Source organism: Photinus pyralis, unplaced genomic scaffold (assembly GCF_008802855.1).
Source record: "Photinus pyralis isolate 1611_PpyrPB1 unplaced genomic scaffold, Ppyr1.3 Ppyr1.4_LG5, whole genome shotgun sequence".
NCBI lineage: Eukaryota > Metazoa > Arthropoda > Insecta > Coleoptera > Lampyridae > Photinus > Photinus pyralis.
The window spans coordinates 30,670,788-30,698,525 of NW_022170596.1; the positions used below are offsets into that span (position 1 = coordinate 30,670,788).

The window sequence follows — 27,738 nt, forward strand, 5'->3', positions numbered from 1 at the left end:
GTGGTCTAGGTCGAAAGTTTTAGAACAAAATGTACCAAAAATTATTCTTTACACATGAATTTGGAGTTGTTAAAGGTTTTAAACGCATTCTCTTGATGCTGAAAGAGTACATCGCATGCACATTTGATAACTGCGTGTGTGTGTGATTCAAAGATGTTAAATTCTCCCACATGGATTTTGATCAAAACATGTCAACAAGATCATTGGGAACGACATTAAGAGCATTAAGTATCTCAATGCCCAAGACAACAATTTGATGTATTTTTGTAAACTATAAAATGTAAGATCAATGGTCGTTAAAAAAGTGATTGTAATACTGAGGATCCTTCGATATTTCGTTGTATCGGTTATTCTTTCCTGTGGAGTGTGTAGCACAGGACCTATCCACCGTTGTATATGGGTAACGTTCAACAAATTAGAGACAAGCTGAAATTTAGTAAGGTGCTTTGTTATAAGGGTCTAAACACCCTCTAAAACCCCCCAGCGTCGAGGCGTTGAGCCCGTCACCTTAAAATCACCCCCTAATGGCCGTTTGCACCGACAAATTTAAGTGGAGCTTAGCTTAAGCGCAACTTTAAATCCATGGCCATGGATTTTAAGCCTTAAATTTATCGGTGCAAACGGGCATAAGTGGGATAAAATCTACCTTTTTGAAACTTTTCTGAATAACTCCAAAACTAAGCATTTTAAGAAAAGATATCAAGGGAGAAAAATTGTAGAGAAGAAAATTGCCTACCATATATGTATACGTCAAATTTGTTAGATGTTCAGTGGCGCAAATTTCAGCAACTATTGAGCAAAATTTCAAAAAAGGTAGATTTTACGCCACTTAGGGGTGGTTTTGGGGTGACGGGCTCAACGCATCCGAGCTGGGGTTTTAGACGGTATTTAATACCTTAAAATAAAGTACCTTGCCAAATTTCCACTTGTCTCTAATTTGTTAAACGTCATCCTGTATGGTCCTGTGCTAGTGACAGCACTAATGCTTTTGGGGAAGAACGTAGCGCCCGTACCCTTAACAAAGGAAGGGTTGTAGGACAATTCGCACCAGAATTTCGCTCCCCTGAGAGGGTATTTTGTGTACGGTTGACTTTTAACATAGAAAGTCGGCTGTGAAGTATTAAATTAACTCAGAGTTTGAAATCTCCAATATTACTCACCAATATCACGTTTTATTACTTTGTGCATGTAATAGACGTATACCTACATTTAAAATTTGGATTCTTTCAATATTACGGTATAATTTGGAATCGTGACGTCCATTTTGTGTTCAAACTCTAAATGGGATAATTTATTAATATTGAATAAAAGTTCTCTAAACCGTTCCCATATAATTTAATAAAACGAAGTGATACACTACATGTTTCGACCAACGGTCATCTTCAGGTGATCTACAAGATGGTAGAGATAATTGAGGAGAGAATATAGCTATAAAACTTACAATAGATGGAAAACAATTAAAAGGGCAGTAAAACTGGAAAGGCCAACGACCATGTCCGTGGTTGGTTCCAGAGTAAAATTGAAATTTGAAGAGGTTGACAAACTGAATTTTTTGCAAGGGAGGGCCGAACCTAAAAACTAACATTAGACGACGGTATAAGCACCGATGAAACTTACGTATAAAAAAGTCAAAAGGTAAAAAAACGCTATCGTAACTAATAAAATACCCAATTAAGGGCTTTGAAACTGGAAACCATCTGCACTTCCAAAATCAGTGCTCGGTTTAGGTAATCTGACCTTGTCATCGTTGACCCAGATCCTGCCATTGCATGTTAAACTAAGAGCCGATGGATCCTTCTTTGCTCTTCTCGCTCGACACAGCCATGATGAGCAGTTTTGGAGTTTAAGGTTCTTAGCAAAGAGGTACATGTATCCTTCATAGATTATGTATCTCTTTCCCCTTTTCGTTGTATCGAACTCCATTGTTATGCGCCCCGTATAGTTTGCACCGCCTAAATCTCATATCCATTATCAACTTTTTGTAATAAGTCAAATTTCAACTTTTAGCCTCAGGGACAAATCCATTTTTGATGATGTTTTCCTTGATTTTGGCATTTTAATGTGGCACTTAAATATTTATGTTGGTTAAACAATAGCCATACAATTTGTAGAGGAATAATTTTTTTAATAGTATTTATGAGGCAAGAATTCATACGTACAATCCTATGTACCTTTTTAAATGGAATGGACCATAATATCAAAGCAGTAGAGATATTAGGTCACTTTAATAGCATCCATATCACTCAAAATCTGGAATTTAGTACTTATTTTATTGTAATCTCCGTATTAAACTTGGAACACTTGCTAAAGGTACCATGAATGAAAATTTATTTTAAAAAAACAAAAAAAAAAGTAAAAAGGCACTTATCCGTGATGTAAATTGTCCATGCACTCATGTTCACAAGTAGACGGATGCTGCTAAACGCGGGTATCGGTCTATCAGCAAAACTGCAGTCACCTGACATTTCTTAAACCTATTTACCCAGTTTTATTGTACCAATTCACAATCATGGTTTTTTCATTTGGAAACCTTTTAGCACGTACAAATAATATTGCAATAGGAAGATAAAAGTCTAAATAAAATTTTAACAATTATTATTTGTTAATAGCTGCAAGTTAAGTTTCCTAGTTCTCTAACCTTCGATGTCGTCCATTTAAAGGACACGTAACGAAATACGTATATATTGTCTTAAAAGAATCTCAAGTAAATTATAATCATATTTGAACGTAAAACAAATAGATTCTTGAGAGTTTCCGTAAAATTAAAGAGATAAGAACTGTAAAGTAACGAAAAAAGCAAAAAATGTTGATAAATATCGTAAAAAAATTGATCTTGCTATAAATTATATGGCGATTATTTAAATAATATACTGAAATTGTGAAGATCCATGACTCTCAATGGGGTGCTTAAGAAGCTTCGGAGAAATAACACCAAAATCTACCCATTTATTATTGTAACAATTTTTATGGGGAGATTTTGGTGTTATTTCTCCGAAGCTAAATAATATACGGTGGTGCATTAAAAACGATGAATAGCTATTTCTGTAAATTAAAATAATTTTCAAAAAACGCTTTGGCACGTTAAATTGATCATGGAAGGAAACAGTGTCTAAAATAAAACTTGCTCACTAATGTCTTTGTCTCGCTTCGCTGACAGTGCAACTTAAAATCTTAAAATGATGCATCGTTGGTAAAGTCGCCCATCTCTGAATTCAGATATGTAATTTTTTTGGTTTAGTTGTTTCATTTCCAGCGCATTGGACGTTGCAGGTACAAGTTTTCTCTTATTTTTATCCCCCTTGCAACTGCATAATTTTGACGCACGATCGCATTACCTTCTATTACATAGTGATCGGACCGACATCCTTCCAATGACATAAACAACAGCGCGCCCTCAACTTACTTTTAAAATATTTCGAAAATATAAAATCTAAAAAATTATAGTCTCACCAAATTCAGAGAAGGAAAGTCTTTCCAATGATGTCCTATCTTCCTTGTTGCGCAATTACCAATGCTAAGGGTTTTGCTTTAGTACTAGGGATACCATACAAAAATTAAAAAGGAAGTATATAGGTACTTAATAATTACAAACATTTAAAAGAAAAAATCATCAATATCGACCTGTTCCTAAAACGTTTCAAGATTTTTAAAAGCTTTACTGTTTTGATTATTAACAATCTCTTGTAAAATTGCCAGAATTTTTCCATGTATCTTCAAACTATAAAATAAATAAGAGTAAGAAAATCAAAAAGAAACTTTTAAGTTCATTCACTATCATAGTTGTAGCAAAGATAACGCAAAAAAATAAGCAGTTAGTGTAATTTTACTCAGTCAGCAATAATCAACATATAGCCATATGTGGTCAAAGAAACGTAAAACTGGTTCTAAGAAAACTGGAAACTTACCTTTTCTGAACACCACCAAGACACTACCACCAGAAATAAAAATTTTTAAAATTAAAAAATAAGTATACACAAAATCAAAACCCGTGCTCAGATAAATTCTAATTAGTTGTGGTCATACGTACTTTTAAACCTGATTTTTCGGACCTAATTACTTTTACCTTGTAATAAACCCTATTCATCTTACAGAAATAATAGAAAGGATGTCATTACGATATTTCTCTTATTGTTTCTTTATGAAGTGCAATTTGTGTTATCGGGCTCTTTTCAAATTTACGTTTAATTATAATATTATCTTAATTACTTATCCAAATTTAGTGCCATATATGAAATGCATTGTTCTATTGTCATTTATACATACTCGTTTTGTCTAAAATAAATTTAATTCATTTCCTTTGTCACCCTTTTCAACTAAAGAAATAAAGAACAATTTTTATGTGTTTTCATTAAGAAATCTTTATGTAAGGGAGCGTTAAAATTACTTCCTTTTTTTATTTTCATCTTGATCTTATATTGTAAATATTTTTAACTTTAGACTTATCACTTTGTTTGTGAACGGTATTATATGCTGATTCTGTTTTAATATTGAGCGTCTCAAAAATAGCGAATATTACACATAATATTGTAGATATACTATAACTAGGTATAACTATTTGGTATTTAAGTACTCCACAAAAGACGTTTCAGTTACCTATTCTTATTTTCTCAAAACGAAAGCGCAGTAGATAAAAATTATGTGTTCTTAAATTACAGGATTTAACTATATCAGACTCTTCATACAACTTCAAAAAAAAACCAGCGTAATTATATTTAAGAAATGGAAATACTTAAGAATCGCGATGTGTTGCAAATGAAAGACCAAATAACTATTATTTGAAACATTTTTCCATGAAATAGATGTTTCCAAGATGTGCACTACTACATACATTCTGTAAAGGCAATCGTCTAGTAGCGAAGCCACCGTAATTACGGTGGCTTCGCTAGTAGCCACTTAAAAATATTTAATTTTAATAAACCAAAGATTTACAGAATTATCCGAGTGCGAATTATTCGGGAGCGAATTTTTCGAGTGCGAATGGTCCGCACACGCAAAGGAAGACTTGATAATTCTTTCTCCGAGTCTTTCTCTATAACCTCATGTTAGCTAAGGTAATCAAATTTTCGTACTGATCATAGAGATAGTGAACCAGTAAAAGAAAACAAGAGTTAGGTACGTTAAAAACTCAAAAATGTATCTCACTCGTTATATCTTTAAAGAAGACGGTTATAGACTGACAATTGCGGCGGTTTATCACTCGACAAGTTAAAAAAGGTGTCTCAAACCCATCACTGTCTTCATCATAATATAGAAGCTTGTGTATACTACAGAAAGCATTACTCCTTCAAGACTGCCTAGAGTCAAATGACTGCGATGAAGACGTTACAGGTACAGACATTGCTGCTAATGCTTTCGTTAAAAAATGCAATTGAATTATGAATTTTTATAATGGTCACAGTAATTTAGATACTTTTAGCCAAGCGTAGGTATGGACTTCTATGCTTTTAATAAAATCCTCTTTGTATCATAAACAAATGTTAATCGAGTATGACGGAAGATTCATTTAGATCCGAGTACAGTATTTTGGTAATTCATTGGGTGAAAGGTGGTACGTGTTAATTAAGTACAGAAAAAAGGTTTGGGATTGGGTGCAAAAGTTACCCCTCCTAAAGCCTGTCCAGTTAGAGGTTTAAAACCATTTTTTAGTAGCTGTGCATTTCGCACAAAGTCAGAATGAAGAGTAGCATACATAAATCTGTCGCTTTTTATATTGCAGGTAAACATAACAAATCTAAAGTGTAAGATCTCGAACACAACCTCTGCAGAAAACAGCACACGTAACGTATCTTGATCATTTCTCACGGTAATAAACACTTCGCGTACTTGAGATGCAAAGAAACTGTAACATCAAAGGAAGCCGAACAAATCGGGAACAGTAACGGTCCCAGTAAAACTCCCTGCGTAATTTTCGCGGTCTGTTACCATCAATCACCAAAAACTACCACACATTCCTGTCCCGCTTACGATCCACCTTCTACATACTTGTTCTATTATAGCCGACGAACTTGTCCCAATAAATCCACTTATGCATTTGCCTTATCACCTACTAATTGCCTTAATCGAAACTACTTATAATGCGCCGATTACTCTGTAATATGGTAATAAACTCGGAAAGATTATAGTGACTCGTTCTTGTCGAGACGCTCTCTCCTTGTAACGTTGCTGGATGCATTGTGCATTTCGTTTTTTTCTAAAAATACTGGAAACTTAACGGTTCTTCGATAATCTTGATTTAATCTATTGAGCATTTTGTTTGATGCTTCTTTAAATACCTACCTAGAGGTGTCTGACGGTGCGTGTAATGCGGGATTTTTATTTATTGCCACATAAATTTCCACTTTCCACGATGATTGCTGTAATCGCGTAGGTACTTTGTCTTGTAGATTACCTTATAATTTCATTTATTAATTAGAGAAAGTTACAAACGAAATGGCGTCCGAAAGCTTTAATCTTTTACTATATCCGGAAATTTAGTTCATTTCAAGACCTGGTTGCAGAATTCTTGAAGTTTGTATCTATGACACTAAAAATGTTGAATAAAAAAACCGTCATGAGAATATTATTGAGCGAATGCGAGATGAGGACTTCAAGCTAAATGTGGTCAATTTTCTCCTGAGTTGCGGAAAAAGAGTCATCGTACCAATTTTCACCATTTGTGACAAAAGATCAATTTATCATAAAAACCAGGCCCCCTCTGTGCAAAAGGATTCTATAAAAACGCAAAATTCAACTGAATTGGAATGAGAACATTATTACTCCAGGCATTATAGAAACTTATGGTAAAGAAGGCCGCAAATACATTTCTGATATATGATGGTTTAGTGAGACAGAAACCTACCCGAGGCGCTATGTTCTGATAAGTTAACACAATCGGAGTGTTAGAAACACGAAATGAAATCAATGTTAATGGAAACCTAAAGTCAAATAAACCAGCACCTTACTCGATTCAAAAGTGAGAGCCGACGCATCGTGTGTGGTCCCAGACTTTAACATCGACATCGATCTCCAAACGACAATCGGCTAATGACAGAAATTGGGAAGAGGCCCTTTCGATTAATTTGTACCGCGGCCGGAAACGATCGTGTTAATTACATATTAAGCTCAACATGAACATTAATTTATCTATCAAACTTATAACATAATTACCATTTTAGAGTACATATATACTCTCGGGTAATTATGTTTATGGAAGTAAATTAATTGGAAATAAACGGTTTTCGGGACTTACAAACAAGAGAGGCGAATTACTTTACGGCCTGTACCCCACAGACAAATTTGCCTAGAAGAGATTTTCTCAGGTCGAAGCGAACGGAACAGGTATTTCATTTCTTTTTTGTTTGTATGCAAAGGGCGGAAAGGTTGTTGAAGTTATAGCTCACAAAATATTTATTTATGTGGGATACTCGCGGGACAAGCAACCGGAGTCACGTTTATTTGTATATTGAACAGATGCAACAATGCATGCCCACATTACACAATGTAACCACGATCGAATGGCAATAATCCACTGCGTTCTTATTGTTCTTATTATCATCCGTTAGGATCGAATTGGTTTGAATTACACCACGTCCTACTTAGGCCGTAACCCCTGCCGATGTTAACCATCCAGACGTGCTAAAACTCTTATTTTCCAAGTAACCCATATCTTGTAACGGCTAGTTATAATCCAAAACCGAATTGCCCACCCATGTAGTTTTGATTTTCTTTTTATATAGAGAAAATATCACATCCTTGCAATTTGCCCCGACGCCTAGCTCAAAAATTAAAGTAAGACATCCACTTCCACCACTTACTCCAACAAGGGTTTCCGGCTAATTTAAAAAAAAAGAGACAACCTGCAATGTGATTTTCCAATCCGTGAGCTATATTTCATGAAAAAATAAATGTGTAAACAAATATAGAAACGAGCTTCTGGATATGGCTATAGCTTGTGCAAAACCAAATTTTGACCTGGTGTTAGTTTTGCTTTTATTTAAAGTGCATATGAAGGTTGGCACTGCACAATCATGCACAAAACCAAATTTGGCAGCTGGCGCTACATTTTCTTTTATTCCAAGTGGCCATATTTCATTTAAATACCTTCATAAATAAGAAAGTTTGCAATTCGGTTTATAAATGACCGTTTAGGCTCAAGTTTTGGAATTGCGTTTGATATGACTAAAGCCTGGACTAAAGCTATGCGCATATTGAATTTCATGCAATTCGATTCATAACTAACGGAGATGTAACAAGGGACTTCTTTATTTTTTGGCCTACATTGCAAATTCAGGAACTCCGATCTACAAATTTGATAAAGAATCCACCTGCAAAATTTCATCGTAATCGGCTCATTCGTTTACGAGACATCGTGCTAACGGGCGGACGGACGGACAGACAGACGGATAGACACCGCAAAACGAGCCGCAAAATTATAAACTCTCTTAATAAAGGCAGATACAAAATTCTTTATGGCCCATCTGTGCTATTCCATAGTTCACAATTAGGGACAAAACATAAAATGACAGGATATCCTATCAAATAATAAAAAAGGCAGTGTATAACCTTCCTTTTTTACCAAAAATCGACTGAACCAAAATTTCTTGGGAAAACACTTTTTCTTATTAATTTTGGTGCGTAGAATCCAAAACAATTCGTACTTTTTCGATTAGACTTCTCAATCAAAAGTTATAGACTAGAAACCAATTTCGAAAGAAAATTCAAAGGGCCGTAACTTTTGAACTAGTAGCCCAATCTTGGAACTGTTTGAAATGATGGATTCTACAGGCCACATTCTATAAGGAAATTTTTTTTCCGGGTCGATTTGAGGCAATTTTTTTTTCGGGGCTCAAAAAAAGGCAGTGTATAACTTTCTTTTTTTGCCAAAAATCGACTGCACCAAAATTTCTCGGGAAAACACTTTTTCTTATTAATTTTGGTGGGTAGAAACCAAAACAATTTGTACTTTTTCGATCAGACTTCTCAATCTAAAGTTATAGACTAGAAACCAACTTTGAAAAAAAATTCAAAGGGCGCTAACTTTTGAACTAGTAGCCCAATCTTGGAACTGTTTGAAATAATGGATTCTACAGGCCACATTGTATAAGAAAATTTTTTTTCCGGGTCGATCTGAGACAATTTTTTTTTGAGGGCCTCAAAAAAAGGCAGTGTACAACCTTCCTTTTTTACCAAAAGTCGACTGCATCAAAATTTCTCGGGAAAACACTTTTTCTAATTAATTTTGGTGCGTAGAATCAAAAACAATTCGTACTTTTTCGATCAGACTTCTCAATCAAAAGTTATAGACTAGAAACCAATTTTAAAAAAAAATTCAAAGGGCCGTAACTTTTGAACTAGTAGCCCAATCTTGGAACTGTTTGAAATTATGGATTCTACAGGCCACATTCTATAAGGAAATTTTTTTTCCGGGTCGATCTGAGACAATTTTTTTTGGGGGGCTCAAAAAAGGCAGTGTATAACCTTCCTTTTTTACCAAAAATCGACTGCACCAAAATTTCTCTGGAAAACACTTTTTTGTATTAATTTTGGTGCGTAAAATCCAAAACAATTCGTACTTTTTCGATCAGACTTCTCAATCAAATGTTATAGACTAGAAACCAATTTCGAAAGAAAATTCAAAGGGCTGTAACTTTTGAACTAGTAGCCCAATCTTGGAACTATTTGAAATTATGGATTCTACAGGCCACATTCTATAAGAAAATTTTTTTCCGGGTCGATCTGAGACAATTTTTTTTTCGGGCTCAAAAAAAGGCAGTGTATAACCTTCCTTTTTTACCAAAAATCGACTGCACCAAAATTTCTCGGGAAAACGCTTTTTCTTATTAATTTTGGTGCATAAAATCCAAAACAATTCGTACTTTTTCGATCAGACTATTTAACTTAGGGGTCTATTCTGTATATTATCGTTAACAAACGATATCGTAATGGTAGTGATTTGATCTTAACCGACAGCTATACTCAGTATCACTGTTATATGTTATATTACATACAGAATGGAGAAAGTCGTTGCCGAACGATAACCGTTGTGTAACGACATCGTTACGCTTTAGAGAATAGGCTCCTTAATATTATTTTATGATCAAAGATTCTCCTTCTTTTTTATATTTATTTTAAAATTTAACAAGAAACCTACTTTATAAATTTTTGTTTTTCCAAGTCTTTAACATCTCTGATATAGTGATTTCAACACAAAAATCATTTTGAAATGTTACTTGCACACAGTGCTAAGCTCTTATTTAAATAAGTAGATTTTGATAAGAGGACAGAAAGAAGGGCAATTAGTTAGTAGAAAACGGTTCCTTTCGTTGAGACCTTTCATTAGAACATCATGAAAGATAAAATTAATTTCTAACATTTTTTAATGAATAGAACATATGCACCAAATATGGTTAATTTGGATGCAATAGTTTAGCCATAATATGGAAAAATGTCAAAAATTGACAGTTTTTTGGTACTTATTTGACACACTTGCGCATGCTCGATTCTATTCTATCCAGCTCTTCCTTTAATGTCTAAAATATAATTATAACAAATTTGGCTTTAATCGGTTCAGCCGTTTAGCCGGCAATGAGAGTACAGACAGACCGACATCAGTGACGTTTTGTTTGATTCGGATTACTGGTGCTTCAAAACGTGTATTTCCGTAAAAAACGTAAGGGGGGGAGGTGAATTTGTTACCCCAATGTAATACCTCTAAGGTGCGGGTAGTAAAAAGCGCCCCTTAAAATAAAACCAAAAAGAAACAGTAATTCTCCAATCATTTTTGAAACGATTCTGCAAGTATTGCCTCAGTTTCCAAATTTTTTATAACAGATTTCGCAATATTTTCCTCAAAGAATTTTGGGTTTTGTAAAAAAATTTGCTGTGGTTAGTACAGATACCACCCCCACACTTCCGCATGCGCGATTCTATCCAAAAGCTTTTCGGTTCTTCCGTTTATGTCTAAGAATATGTGTACCAAGTTTGGTTCCAATCGGTTCAGCCGTTTAACCGGAAATGAGAGTACAGACAGACCGACATCTGCGTGGTTTTGTTTGAATCGGATTCCTAGTGCTTCAAAACATGTATTTCCGTCAACAAATTTACCCCAACTAACGTGCGGGTGATAAAAAACCTTTAATAATCTAAAAAATGTTAAAGACACGGATAACTTTAGGGAATTAATAAATATTGTTATAAGGATCTACATTAAAAATCTCGAAGCTCCCTGAAGAGAGATGGTTCAACCTAGAACCGAAGATCTCTAAGGAATATAAAAAACAATTCAGTATTTCGAATTAAGCTTTCAAGAATCATTAAAAAGTTTTTGTGGAATCTTTTTTGCTTTTACTTATATCTTTCAGTAACTAAAGTCACTTGAAAGGAAATCTGATGAATTTTTGAGTTGAGGAAAAAATTTTGAGGAAGTTTAAAGAATCCTTGAGAGATATTTAAATATGTATCTATGAAGAATACACAACGAAGTGTTTATTGAGTCTCTCAGAAGGCTCTATAAGAAACACTCGAGTAATTTCTTAATTATCTCCCAGAATCCAAAACCATTTGGATAAAGTAAATTTGTAGACATAGAATCAGAAGGTAAACCCAAATTTGCATGGAGTGTCGTTAACTGATTAATTTGTACAGGGTGTCCCATTAATAAAGGTCACAGGCCATATTTATGGAACCGTTCATTCAAGTTTCAAGGTTTTTGCCGCTAGAGGGCCTACGATTCGTGGTTAAGTAGAAAAATTACTTTTTTCCTAAAATACCCAACAACCATGCATAAAAAATACATGTAATTTCGGTGTTTTGCCCAAGCTAAAATTGTAAAAAAACAACACTATTACTATAAGTGCATGTGGAATGGTGAGTCTGGCAGAGCTCTTGCAATAATTTCTCCATTGCGCACCGTATTACATTTGCAAAAAAATATGCCCAAAAAATATCTATTAGGAAAGTTGAAATATTTTTATCTTGTAGCTTTAGCAGCTGTATAATACATAAATAACACTTCCAGACTAATTTTTGGGTTTTAAAGTATCACCTGATCCCCTGAATTTATTTAAATTTAATAACTTTTTGTTCTCGGAGAATAAGGGTAGTGTGGGACGTTATTTTTAAATTTCTCTATTTACTTTTTTTAATTGTTTCTGTAGGTTTTGCATCTACCGCGAATTCCTTATTGTAGATCAATTTCTGGATGCATCTCTCCATCAATTACTGATGAGGTGCTCGTCAAGATGTTAGGGGTAGTTTTCTGTAGCACTATCAGCTTGATCATCAACATCTACAATAGCAAAATAGAACTGTAATGTTTCTTGATGGCAAGTGTCCTAAAGAAGACTGTGTTTTGTACAGTAATGGGAAAATCTGAATCCTACATAACTCAAGTTGTGCTGTGATGCAATAAATAAAAAAGCGCGAAACGCAAACCGCATTTAACATCGCATACAGTGATTTCGCGTCAATTAAATATAATTAATTGACATAAAACGCATATTACAATGCATTTATTATTCCCATAAACCAATCTAGGTCATACCCTCATGTAACCAACGCGAAGGTGCGGTGCATTATATGCCCATTTATTACTTTATCCGTTTTTGGACAGCAAAATGAAAGCTCTTGAAACGCAACTTGTAATAAATGAAATACTTTTCGTTATTGTAAACAAATTGATATTAGCGCCCACTTTCATTATTGTATTTGAACGTGGCTTATGGCGTGTTTAGAATTTCAATGGAAAAACATTCGTTTTCCTTAACGCCGACGGCGAAAGGGGTACATAAATCACGGCCTGCGTATATTTACGTTTCAAAGTGTACTTCAACAAGACGTTTCTAATGGATATTTTATTACACGCGGAATACATTGTGCGATAAAATCGATTGCAACCCGTTCCGAACAGGCTCGTAATGAGCATTGTTTTCTGAAGCACAAAGCTATGGTAATTGACGAAAATTTCATTCCGGAATAGAGCACTTGTCAATCAAGTCGCATTTGTCATGCCTCTTCATCCCTGCATGTAACCAAAACTTCTTCCACAAAAACTTCGTTCACAAAAGCAAGCGTTTTCAACTTGGAAAATGAAGTTAAAACTTTCCATCTGCACCCGAGAAATACAATGATTATACGATACCTCTCACATACAATTTTTGCCATAGTTTAATTTGTAAATTTGTAGAGAATATACGATCGGCAATTATGTTTCAGTTCCTATTCGATTAGCTAGTAAAAGGGCTGGTGAGCTTTTGGAGGAAGCTAATCCTTTGAACGTTCGTTGACCTTTTCACAATCTAGGCCTGCCCCCTGACGTCGTTTTCAAAATTACCTGAAATTCTATTACAGGTACGCAGTGTCAATATCAAGCATTACAAAATAAAAGCAAGATCGAGATTGGGTTTAATAGCATTGTATTGATTCTTCGTTCGGTAATAATTCAGTACCTTTTTTATCTGAAGCGCAATTCAACATAAAGCTCTGCTATAAAGTAAGCATCATTCAAGGCGAATTGCCTAAAGTTTGCAATAAATATCGGCAAATTAAGTATGACACGATATCTGTGAATTCGGGCGAGGATACTATTTAAAATGATTTTTTCGGGCCCACATTTTCAAGGCTACTAATTGCGAATTTTTTTAACTACATTAATAATATCACGTGCCATGCAAAACAAAAACCATAAAAAAACTGCATGGGAGTTTTTTGTTTTCCATGGCACGCTGAGAAATCTGTAAATGAGCCCATTTATTTTGGATTATAACTAATTAGGTACTTATGGCCGACGAATGGGTCAACTAAATTTCAGATGAGGTAAAGGGGGAGAGAATCTTCGTAACATTAAGCAATCATCAACAATGATTGGATTAGCCATAGAACATAGAAGTGGTAATTACAAAGTGGAAAATGTAGAAAATGAATCCTCCATAATTTGGAAAAGAATGTCAATAACGCAATAGAGCTATCTCGACCACAACAGAAGCTAAAAGAAAATTAAAGCAATCCGCGACTTCGCTTACAAAACTTTTTATTGCGAAATTAAACTTTGCGACTTCTAACACGTTTTCGCCCAGTTCAAAAATTTATTTCCCTCTTCCGCGGTAGCTCGCCGCGCCGATCTACACAAACAGGTTCGAATTTAATCAGCGAAACGTCCCGCATTTAATTTATTGTTATGCGAATTATGAAAGCAGAACGCCATAAATTCGGTAGCCCCTTGTAATCAGGTTATATAAGAAGTGCAACGGTGTCGACGATATGACACGAAAATAATTACGCTAACCTACGGCCCCCATAAATTACCTTTAAGAGCGTTATTAAAATTCGAATCCCTTTTAATGCGATTTTATGATTTATTACGAAACGAAAACGAAAATTTGTTCAATAAAAGGCGCCCCACAAGGATCTTGGGTGCGACCGTCGCTTTTTCAGGTTTTCATTGTTAAATCTCGGCGATAATATTTCTTAGTAGATCGTTTAACTGTTTTACGTTGTTCCTGAGTTTCGGTCACTCGCTATCAAAGAGCTTCATGTTGGTGGTAGATTTATCGTAGAAGTGACCAGTCGGAATGTTATTGTTTAAGCTGTGTACTTTGTATGGAAATGCGGTAATGCTTTATGATGTACTCTCAAATGAATAATCTACATTGATGTTATTACTTAAACACCACGCCTTTTTTATGTTAATTCCCTCGATAATATTTTAGTTAATTAACGTAACTGCTTTTAAAAGGACAGTGCGGCGATCTTCTAAATGTAAATCGATCCAAGTCTGATTTGACCTTTCTCTTTTTGCACTCCCCACTAAGTACCACCTGAGCACCCTGTATATCAACAACATGTTGTACATATGGCACTTAGGGATAGCTCAATGTTTTACAAATATGGAAATTCAAGTTAACAATCCATAAAGATCTATAAATTACAATTACGCTGTTACAAGATATACGCCTTAAGACAATGGAAGCAGCGCGCTACCGTACGCTCTCTCCTTATTATGGTCAAAGTTTGTAATTAAACTGAAACAAGAAATTGTATGACCATAACAGAAAACAATTATCTTGTAGTTCCTTTTCAATTTCAACCTTTTCAAGTAAACGGGACAGACAAAAGCTCTTTTATAAACTGAATCTTTGTGCTGCCCGCGTTCCAAAGAAGAGCTGTCGTCGTTTCCTTCCTTAGAAAATATGGGGAGAGAGCCCTACAGTGGCGAGGATGTTGATGTGACAATCTTAATCAGAAATTAACCAACCGTAAAATTGTATAAATAAGCCAAGGATTTAGACGAGTCCGAAAAGGGAATCCTATTATTTAAATAAGTTTCCTTATCGTTTCTATCTACCTCGTAGCATAGTTTCAGCTCCGGAGAAGTTTTAATTTTACAAAGCGCAGATAGCGTTAGAGAAGGGAAGGTTGCTAATTAACTAATCCGACTAATTTGTCTTTGCTTAGTTCATCACCATAGAGTTTACCTCTCAATCTAGAGTCACCTTTACGTCACACGCTACATTTGACGATTCTATCCATTCTCTCAGATGTAAGTTGCAATTATAATTAGGAAGAAAATTACTTGCTCGATCTGGCCAATTTTCCACTTTCTTAAACACACTTCTAGACTAGATATCGATATAGAAAGACCATCCAGTTTATTTTTTTAAATTAATTTACAGATGCATCTTTAGGTACATTTTAAACATTTGATAGGAAATTTGAAAAATCTTCCAAATTGTGGGATTTCACCTGTAACATGGTCTCATTAGTAAAATATTAAATTAAATTGGGAACCCCTAAACCTACTGTTGGGGGTTGTAAATTCGAATTCGAACCGTTCAAAAATTAATAATAATCATTAATAACAAAGTTTAGAAGCGAACTGTCCCGAAAAATGAACAAGGTTAAAGTATAATCTGAAAATTCTCAAAATGGTTTTTTTAGATTTCCATTTTCCAAAGCTTCTCATGAGATTTTTGGAAATGGGACCGGCTGAGTTTTACAAATTCCGCCCAAATGGCAGAAAAAGCTAAATATGTCAAATATTTTGGGACATTCTCCTTTCAAATCAACGATTCAACTCGCTAATTGGCAAGAAGTAATTTACTGAGTGTCGAGATTTGTTCGTGCTGTTTGTTCTACACCCCCCCCCCCCTCAAAAGTTCTCGGAAAACCCTCTTCTCGCGCCAAAGCTAACCACATATTATACGTACTATGCTCATTTTTATTATTATTTTCATCTTTTTCAATTTTACAATTTATTTATGCTCATTTATGCAAATTATTATATTAAATATTGGCTACCCCATTTACAAACATTTTCTTCTTTTGAACGTAATGTTTAATAGTAAGACACTTTTGAGCAAAATTGCTAATGCTAACAATTTAAAGGTCCCTATAAACTTGCAATTTTCATTGATGTTGTACTTAGACTCTATCAAAACTTATTATCTCTAATTAACTGAGAAAGCAAAGGAAATAGTTTTGAGGAAAGCTCATACGTGAAATTAAATCAAAGAAGTGTGTAGGGGTAGGAAAGCACAACTTTAAACTTCAAGTTCAACTTCTTGTACTAATTTCATTATACCCAATTATTGACAAACTAGCTACAAACTTTCAAAGTTTGACAGACTTTAATTGTAATTTAAAATTTATAAAAGCAGTAAATTACGGCAAAATTTATTCAGCTTGTCTGAGCTTTCTGCATATGCAGTTCCAATTTGGAAATACCAATTTTCACCATATCTAAATCCTTATACATTTGTAGTTGACTTTGTGCCGCGTTTTTAGTCTACACAGATTCGATTATACGAATATTCTTATTCTACGTAACGAGATATCTGTAAAACGAACTTTTTCCATGGATAACAACGAAATGATGAATTGTCGGTGTACTCAACCTGGAAACGGAGGCTCTCAAGTGAATATTGACCCATTTTAACCAGGAGTTCGTGGGGGATTGGGTGTGAACCGCTGGATTTCTTGAGAATTTTTGGAAACTCACAGCAGAGCACGAAGTTTCTTTAAATTTAATTTTACTTCAAATACAATATAATTTAATTGCAACATAATCATCAATCGAAAAGTAGAATTTTTTACCCCGCCTCATTTTGGGGCTGCAGTTATTTCAAGTAAATGAACGATACCATTACCAAAATGCACAGCTATACTGTACAGGGTGTCCCATTAATAAAGGTCACAGGCCATATCTATGGAACCATGAATTGCACTGCTTCGGGAAAAAAAATTTATTATTTATTACGTTAATGTCCTCTTCCACGAAGGAGCAACTGCAAGTCGATCAGTCAATTGGAAAACTAATTGAATTTTACACACGAATGGAATCATACAGAAAATGTTTGCCGTATTTCAAATTACTTAGTATCACTTATCAATAGTTATTTACATAAAGGTCAGGAAAATGGTACATTACTGGCGAGGAAATATTGAAGTGCGAGGTCCCTTTGGGGCCGAGTATTTCAATTTCCGAGTCAGGTAATGTCATTTTACGGACGAGTTTTGTGTTTAATTTTACCCGAAATCGTATTGTAATATAGAATTTCAATTTTTATATAGAACTTTTGATTAATATCAATCTGTCAGTGATGACAGGAGTCATTATAGACGTTTGGAAATGTCACAAATACGGCCGGTAAAGTGCGGTCAGTAAAGTGACAAGCGGCAGGAAACGTAGTCTGCTCAGCCTTTGTCATGGAAACTAAAGTTTCGTGACAGAAAGTAGGCATGAAGGTTTCAGGACGATTTTGGGTAAAATTAATTATTGTAATTATAGTAAAATTCCTCAAAAATTAGTAATTGTTCAAGTATTTGAAGCTAACGCACTTTTTTCTTAAACTTTTATCACATATATAAGTCCGTGAATCAGGTTAACATTATACTTTAATCACCGTAATATCATTTAGGACCTTTCGGCCCTTTGGGTGCCTATTGTACTTGTATAATAAAATTCGTCCCGAGGGTGTGCATTTTGGACATTAGGCATATTGTAACGTTATTTTTGTATAATAAAATTCGTCCCGAGGGTGTGCATTTTGGACATTAGGCATATTGTAACGTTATTTTCTTGCCAATTGATATTAACGATTTGGTCGATTCGTATTCTTATTTAAATTCTTTTCGCTCATAGTGAATATTTAGTATTCTTGTCCTTACTTGGTATTCTTACGCCATCTAGGTATCTTCTTTGTAATCCACTAGTTAAAAGATTAAATTTCTTACCTATAGTTCCTTATTTCCAGTATTTTAGATTTCTTATACCTTTAGTTATTTGTTTCGCCGTCCGAGGTCGTGCAGCGGATTCTTTCTTTTTCATTTCTTTCGGCGCACGCACTCCTTGTATAAAGACGAGATTCGATCATTACTTGTACAACATACACGCCATTAGTTACTCGACAATTTTTTTGTCAGCCTTTTTGGGATATTTATTGGTGCTTATAAATTTAGTTATTTTGCTCTCACCTCTTCACTTTCACTTCACATTTAATCAGTGATACCCAAGGGCTTAAACACTTGTAGAAAAAACCCGCAGTAAGGTCAATGAAGCGTAGAACGCAAATCATTAGAGAAAAACTTCACCAAAAAGATCACACCGCCATTAAAAGCCTTATTAAAGGTAATGACGAAGTATATCGGCAAATATGGCACCGTGTTCTACTTTCTCACAAGTCACGAACGAATATGTTCTTCGGTACAGGGATTGCGCACGCAAAAAGTCAAGGAAAGGGAGATTTTATGACAACAGAAACTACATCTGGTCTCTAGCGGAAGAATAAGGAACTATTAAATAAAAACTCCACCAACAAAACTAACTACAGCGAGAACTTGTACGAAAAATACATACATACTCTTCAGACAGAAAGGAAAAAACGTCAACAACAACAAAAAGTTGAACTTAAGAATCTTTCACGATTTTGTAAAAATTATTGAGATTTCCAGGAACTTTTTAGCACTTTCCGAGGTTGAACGTTCTGAACATTTTGAAAACTTTCAGAAAAGAGTTCCCTCTTTGTTTTTGAACAAAAGGCAAATGGCTTGCGGGCGTGGGCTTCGCTTCAGAATTTATTGAAATTGCTCGGGAATTCTCAAAATCTTCCAAGGATTCTCATTTTCTATTTATCCTACTTATCTTTCGTTCTCTATGAGACATTATTTATCGTTTCAGCATTAATTAGGTAATTATGCAAAATTCAGTAAGTACCTACTCAGCTTCAGCCTCGGCTTCAGCTGTTTGACACATATTCATTTTCTGTGTGGCAGCTTTTATAATTAATTATTATCATTTAATTAACCGGGGATGTGATAGAATTTTGTATATAGAAGACAACAGCGTATTATCTGATCGCAAGCATTTTGCAAATGGATCCTTATACACAATTCACTTGGAAAAGTCCGTAGAGTCGTGAATTTTATGTCTGCCATAAGGAATTTACGGCAATATTCAAACGTAGGTACACTAAAAAGTGCAATAAGCATTACGGTTTACATTTGGGCAATAAATAGTAAATAGAACGGGCGAAAGGCATAAAAATATATGTTTGTGGAGATTTACAAATTTTCTTATGCGAAAATACTTTCGCCCGAAAGACATATTCTCAAAGAAAAGCTTAAATCAAAGTGGAAAGAGTTATTGGACATCGAAAGAAAAACGACGAAATGTCTTTTTAAGGTTGGTATAATAAAAATTTTTTGGGGGTGGAAAAATATTCAGTAAGCTATGAAATTTATTGAATCATCAACTTTTAGAGCCGCATCAAGTCGTATGTGACTACAATAACGAATGTAAGGTAAACAAAGTAGAAGAATGAGAAAAAAACGTATTTTCTAAACAAATTTGTACGGCGAGGCTACCGTTTACATTGGAAAAGTGAAAAACAAATACGCGGTTAAAAAACCCGAAAAAGTAAACATCTCGCATTTTAGGCATACCAATTTGAATTAGAGACGCCAGTAGCGTGTGAGAATGGTCACCGTCCCTTTTTTAGTCAATATTTTCCTTTTCAAACGCTATGAGGGCACCGGTTGTTTCGTAATTCAATTGATCTACTATAAAAAATAGAGCGAGTGCCCATAAATCACGTCGAAATAAAACGCAACCAAGGAAAAAACGGGCCTACCGAAATTGTTATCATTTATCAACATTCATAACCTCAAAGTGGCTGTTAGCACTAAAATCTTTCCCACAACTGCCGAGATAATGACGTAATAAATTCCATCCGAACCGTTTAAAATAGTCTTCTAGCACTGCACTCGAGTTGCATTTCAAATGTGGAGTGCAACACCACGAGATTGTAACCAAGATCCACGTTTCGATATTCGAAGAAGTTATGAGATCCCCTCTCGGATTTCTTTATGTGCCTTATCGGCAGACATTCTCTAATTACAATCAGAAGCGGGGCTTTTCTCAATTCACTCAATTAGATGGCATCGTCCGTTATTTTAAAACACAAAAAGGTGATAAAACGGGCGTAATTGGGGTATTGATCCTTCGCGCGCGTCTCGAAGAACAAAATCCATTACTCAACGTTCACCTTGTTTCCTTTCCAACTCAAAATTGCAATCCCGTACGAAATTACTCGCGTTTGTGGGGGATATGTTTGGCGACATTCCGTCACGTCAAGCTTTAGTTGTCGTGGAACACGTATAAAATTTTGTTAAGGATAGCTGTGATGTATCTAGCAAAGTGGTTAATTCATGGGGGGCAGGCGGAGGCGGCGGATCTTTGAATTTTCAGTCCACAGTGAGACAAGCAGTCGTTGCAAAGTTACTTCGCCTCTTCTATTTGTTGCATTATTGCCCAATACTCACGTGAAATTTTCCCGAAATCATCACGAAAACTTCATTTTCACGCCTTTCTGTCTGGAAATTGACAGTGACACTTTTCCTGTCTGCTGTCACTTTACCAGACTCCTGTCACCACTGACATATCAATATTAATAAACAATTTCAAATAATTTGAAATTGTATATTAAAAAAGAGGATTTCGGGAAGATTTCCTACAAAACTCAGTAAAATTACTCTACTTGACTCGGTCATAAGAAATATATTGTACGATGCAACTATGTAGTTCATTGTTTATGTGAGCTATCTTTGCAATAGAAATCCTCCTTCTATCTCCGACTCACTGGAGCCTGCAAATTCCGGAACCCATTAGGAAAACAAAACTCTATAGAAATTAAAAGACTCAGAAAAGAATCTTGTTAATTCCTCTTCTCAAACTGCGCTACTGTTACACCTTGTAAATTCGTCCTTTAGAAAAGCTCTCAAGACAATTTCGATTCGATTTAAATTTAAACTTGTAAGATAAAATTCTAACCAAATCATCATGAACATCTTGCTTCAGTGTTCAACTATCAACAAAACTCGCTCCTTGAGAAAGATCTCAAGAAAATTTGGACCCGTGGGTATAATACAATTCAGTATTTATATTCACGGAAATTCGTGAATTTCTTATGCGCCTAATTTTTCTGAACGTAAATTTTCCTTGCAAATGGTCTTCATTGGTGCAAATATTCCGGGGAGAGCTTTCTTGGTGTTCTTCACTTTATAAGCATTTCTAGGGCGTATATTCCGAATCAGTCCCACTAAAACTCATCTCCTGCACAGCCGTCCCTTACTCGAGGAAAATTCGATCCATACAGAGAATGCAATCCGAAATTTTCCATTTAATATTCAGTATCGAGTAGGTAGTAATTTTTACGTAATTTTTGTTGGAGACGGTTTTTAACGAGGGGTTGTCCCTCATATGCGAAACTTCGAGGACATATCTGGGAAATATGTAGGAAATGGACAGGATTAGAGGAAATAGGGAGAAATTTCAAAGGAATGGGGAATTTCTATAGGGAAATATTAGGAACCTTCGAGGAAATAAGAGAAAATTCTGAGGAAATCTAGAGGAAATTTCGAGGACATTCTGAGGAAATCTAGAAGAAAGTATAATGAAATAAAAGGTTTCTATAGGGAAATAATCTTACTCATTTCAAATTAGTTCGGAGAAGTGTTTAGTAAATTGGGGGAAATTTAAGGCAACTAAAAAAACGTTGGCAAAATTAAGGAAAATGGTGGCAATGTTTAGGAAATGAGGGAAATCTTTTTCCCCTAAAAATAAATCATAAGCAAACCCGAGGTAGACACGACGCAAATTCTTGTCCTTCATGCAGGAAACTTCGAGGAAATAGGTGATAAATGTGTCGGAATGGATGAAATTAGAGGAAATAGTTGGGAATTTCATAAGAATGAGAAAATTATAGAGAAATATTAGGAAATATTATGGAAATAAGAAGAAATTAAGAGAAAATTCTGAGGAAATCTATCGCAAATTTTAAAAAAATAAAAGATTTTTATAGAGAAGTAACGTTACACATTAATTTTGTGTAAGTTTGGGAAATTAAGGCAATGCTAGTTGGGGAAATTAGGGAAAATGGTGGCCATTTTTAGGCAATGAAGTCGTGATCAACCCCTCGGCTTTTAAAGATGTTCATTGTTCCCTGTGAGGGAGTCAAAGTTAATGGATATAAAAAGATCGTCTTTGAAATACTTGCTCTATCTTTCCCTTGGATCCGGCAGTAAATCTACGTAGGGAGAATACTACGGGGCGAATTTATCTTCCACCCTACTTGAGTTAACTGAACTGAATTAATGGAACCGTTTATACCGTATGTGATAAATTCGCCCTCGAAGATTCACCCCCGGAATACTCGCCCCCTGAAGATTTTCTCCGCAAAATTCGCATTCGAAACATTCTACCCATCAAGATTCACCCACGGAAATTTCCGCGCACGAAATTGACTCCAAAAGACTCGCCTCCGCAATTTTCGGCCCTAACAAAACTCGACCAGGAGTGTTGGCTCCCAGGAGATTAGCCCGCTGAAGATTTACCGGCCGGATCTTCTCCAGGAAGTCACTGTCAGGTACTTAACTAATCCATACCCCTGGTCAAAAATAAGGGTGAAAATCTAGTTTTCTTACCGCATTTTTTCAAAATTATAACAATTGCAGATGGCTTTAAAATTGTTTGTGTTCAAAGCTTATCGGCATAAACCTTTCGAGAGCAAATCTTCCAGGGAAGTAAATCTTCCGGGGGCGAATTTACCTAGGGGCGAATATTGCGGAGAGAAGCTTCCTACAACCGTTTAAATTTGACCTTTAAAATCCATCGATGGACAATTTGTCTTAGATTAGCCGAAAAATGAGAAACAAGTTTATAAATTGAAGAGTTGTATCAATTTCTTCTGGTGAAGCTATTGAATATTGCACCGTGTGTCCTATTTTAAAGATACTTGCGGTTTTCGCTATCCTGTGACACAGTTTTGTGCAACGTTTGATACCACAAACAGAACCGATCGAGCTACTTTCTGAGATACAGGGTAAAAACGAAAAGTCTGACTTTTTGGAATGTTATGATACCTTACTATTACTATCCATTTAAGATAGAAAAACGGCAAAAACTACCTCTTTTAGATACCCAATGTTGGTATTTTTTAAATGCAAATGCCTCTATATATTAACGTCAATTTTTTTGCGTTCTTTTTTCTGATTACACTGAAGTAATTTTAGCCATGAACTAAAGGTTTATCTTTATACGGTTTTTAAATAGTGGGCCGTGGATTCATGGAGATTTTGTTTTGTTTATGGTATCCATGGTAACTAATTCAACAGATACAAATCAATAAAAATGACTGGCGATACAAACAAGTCAAAAATGTGCAAAGATGCAATGTACTTGAAATTGCGTATTTTGGTGCTCAATAATATGCCATTACGAAAATTCGGATGTCCTCAGAGGTTGCCGTGATTTTTGAAAAAAACAGAAATTTTCAATTTTGGTTTTTCCCTTTCACTTCGAAAACTACAAACAGTCGTCGTTTTAAATTATTAAAGCACCTTTTTATGAGAAATCCAAATATGTTATCGAAATGTTCAAGGCACTCTAGATTTTGAAGTTACTGTAGATAACTTTTTATTTTTTACGGCAGCCATATTGGATTTTAGCATTTTTGAATGTTTTAACTTTAAGATTCCGTCAAAATATGGAAAAGTGCTTTGAACATGCATTCTTTTGTTTAACAAATACGCATCTTTGACAGTTCGTTAAAATTGAAGAAAAACGATGTTAGCAGGGGCGGACTGGCCCTGGGGGGCGGGTCGCGATTACCACCTGGCCTGTAGGTCAATGGCCCGTTCGAAATTTATAAGTATGTGCTGTATTTGCACTATTAATAAATTATTAACACGTTTCTCTCATTGGGGTTGAAGTTAGGTTGTTCATTATAAAATTCTTCGCACCGAAATGAGTTTATTACTGCATAAACATGCTTAGAGCGGTATCCTCAAAAACAACCTGCTCAAAATTATTTTTATTATATTTATTTTTTAGATGGTGAACGCTTTGAGCGTCTTTTGTAAAGCTTCTTCTTTCGATTTATGTTTATTGTTCATTTATAGTTTAGTTTTATCTATTATTATTGTAATTAGCTCTTTAATTTGAAATAGTTTACAATTAGTCAAAATCAAAATGTTGTTTGAAATTTTGTTCGTTAGAAAATAGTTTTGAGCAGGTTTTTTCCTTTCTTCTTCATAAAAGAATTTTTCCAAGAAGCATAATAAATTTCTAAAAAATCAAAATGCGTTTTTAAACAAAAGAATGCATGTTTTTTCCAAAGCACTTTTCGCAAAAACGGTTTTTTCATATTTTGACCGAGATTTTGACGGAATCATATCATATGATACATCATTATAATCATAAAAACGGGCTTTATTAAAAAATGCTAAAAATAAACCAATATGGCTGCCATAAGAAATAGAAAAGTTATCTACTGTTACTTCCAAGTCTGTAAAGAGAACTTTTCGATAACATATTTGGATTCCTCATAAAAAAGTGCTTATGTTTTAATTTAAATCGTCCACTTTTTGTCGGTTTCGAAATAATAAGGAAAATCGAAAATTTTGTTTTTTTTCAAAAATCTCGGCAACCTCTGAAGACATCCGAATGTTCGTAATGGCACATTATTGCGCCCTAAAATACGCAAATGTGCCCCAATTTAACATTCAAATAACCGAGATCTCGATGTTGAAGCTCGAAAAACGGGCACCCTGTATAATATAAATTATGTAGTATATAATTATATAAAAAAAATGCAGTTGTGGTGCGTCAATGTAATCAGGAAAAAGATGCAAAAGATTGAAGTTAATATATACAGTGTCGCATTGAGAAAATATCAACTTTTGAAATCTCAGAAACGGTGGTCCAAAATTTTTTTTGACAACACCCCTGAGTTGAAGGTTGAAGCAGTTTTATTGCGTCAGTTTTCATTAGGTGTAAAATCGGTGTATAGCGAGCTTTTTTCGTTTTAGTTTAGTTACAAAGCAAGGCAACTAAATACCAACAAACGACCAAGAAACGGTTGCAATAAAAATATTTTGAAAATTCAAAAAGTGGGGGGCTAAATTGACACCGATGATCATACTTGGACTTGATCCTTCCTAGGTTCCGTCAACTTCAAGTAAGTTTCTGGAAGTCTTAAAATTTAAAGTTTTTTATCAGAGAGTCTCTTCTATTTCCGCCTTAAAATTTCAAATTTGTATCAAGATTTCAACATCATTCGAGTTTTTACGCTTCAAGTTTTAATATTTAGGCTTTCAAACTGAAATTCAAGCTGCGAACGCCCTCCAAACTTGAATTTTGACATTTCATCTAAAGATTTTTGTTTGAAATTATCTTTTCTTCGTGTACCACATTTTAAATTCAATTTTCAAGTTTGACTTTAAATCTAAGTTCGAATTTATGGTCAGGTTTTCTAATACATTCCAGAATTTGTGACTTTAAACTGAAAATGTTCGGTTAAAAATACAAATTTAAAGGAATCCTTTTGGGTTTTAAATTTAAAGTCAAGTAAAAAGGGAACACGCGTAGCGCAATCCTTTCTTTGAAATTAAGGGATCTAAAAGAACTTTGCATTACGCTTCGGTATGTGCGTGTTGTAGAAAATAATCACAAGTAGTCAATGCTCTAACGACAAAAACCATTAAAAATTAGAATAAAACATGAGTAAAGCAAGAACGGATCCGCCCATAAAAGAAAGTCGCCTTAATAAATAACTAAAGTAGTACAGGACGAGCAGGTTTTTATGGGGTAAGGTGTCGACTGAAATTTTATGGTAAGGTCAGAGTTCGAGCCGGTGTCTATCGTATCGTATCAGAGATGTTTTTAGTGGAACGTGCCTAGAATCCATTAGATGAGGTTTTAGATGCGGTTTTAAAGCCCTAAAACCGTTACCAGACAGAGATCCATGAATAATATTAAATGACGAAACTAATGATCTCGGTTCCAGCAGCTACAAACTTCTATCATTACGTTGTACGGATTTCGGCCCGAAATAACATTTACGGCCCTTCCAACGTTATACGTCTGGCTCGCCGTATCTCTTCAACAGGTCTTACGAGCGAGCTGCTGACGTTTTCTCTGATGTTAGTCTAAAATTCGAGAATTTAATTTTCCTCGAGTAGTACAATGCGGTTCCGACCTACGTCAAGGATAATTAATTCCCGAAATGTGTTTATAAGTGCTGTCGTCAGATTACGGACTTAATAGCAAACGTTAAAGTCTAGTAATTGTGGAAAAAAGGAAGGAAGGCCCTTCAAAATTAGATTTCCTTGTTACCATACGGTTTGTATGTGACATCGATTGGGAAGCTTCAAAGCTTAAACCTATCTCAAACGACCCCTAACATCAATCACTTTAAGTTCAAGTAAAATTAGTTTTCGACAACGGTTTCTGCTCCAAATGGCGCATACGTAAAGGTTAAATGAGTGAAGCTACATGGTGATGTGTTCTGCAGACAGAAATGTGACGTGTGCACGTCTCGCTTTGTTACGTATCTGTATAAATGCACTAATTCCTTGACATAATTAGCTCAGAATCTCCTCTCAAGGGAATACAAAATTTACCTCTCGACACGTAACACCTCAATAAGCATTGCAGAGATCATTTCTACTACACCTACAATGGAGCACAACAAAAATCCAAAAGCTCAGCAATCGATTGGTGAAAATTGAAGGGGAATTTCCTTACTATTCTTCTATAGAGGAGACCAATTCATCCTAATCATCCCAAAAGGGGCCTAAACGCATATATTCATTAATACAACATAAACAAATAGTCAATAAACATTTTGATGAAAGTAAACATATGCATAGAAGGTGGGTGGCGGAAAACGTAAACGGTCCACTTTTAGTGAGGTTGTTAAACGTAATAATAAGATTCCTATAGACACTAAAGCATCTGAAACGTGCACGCCCATAAAGAATTATTACTTCGTGATCGTTTCATTTGATTGTTATGGCTAGTTCTGTTATTAGTGACTCTTAATTATGAAGGTGATTATTTTAATCTCAAAGACAGCTATTATAGAAATCTACTTTTTGTAAACAATTTCTTCCGCAACGGCAGACAATAGAAAATACGAACTCATCTTAAACCCTTTATCCGAACCAGTTGTAATAATGACTTTGAGGGACGTTTGTCTTATTGTGGCACTGACGAGGCTATTATTCAAAGTGGGCTAGTTAATGGGTGTAGAATGGCTATTATTGTAGGTAACTACTTGTAAAAGTCAACCCACATAATCACATTCGATTCAATTTTGTGAATTTCAACGTTTATTTCAAAAATTGCGTTTTTTTTTCATTTTTATTACACGTAAGGGAGGTATTGCATTGGGGTAAAAAATGACCCCCCACTTTTTGACGGAAATA

General features: G+C 35.0%; 1 protein-coding gene across 1 annotated transcript in view; it reads left to right on the top strand.

The window, feature by feature from the left end:
- LOC116170678 (laminin subunit alpha-1-like) overlaps positions 1 to 27,738 on the top strand; it is an 83,304-nt gene that overhangs the window by 43,998 nt on the left and 11,568 nt on the right. The window lies entirely within an intron of this gene.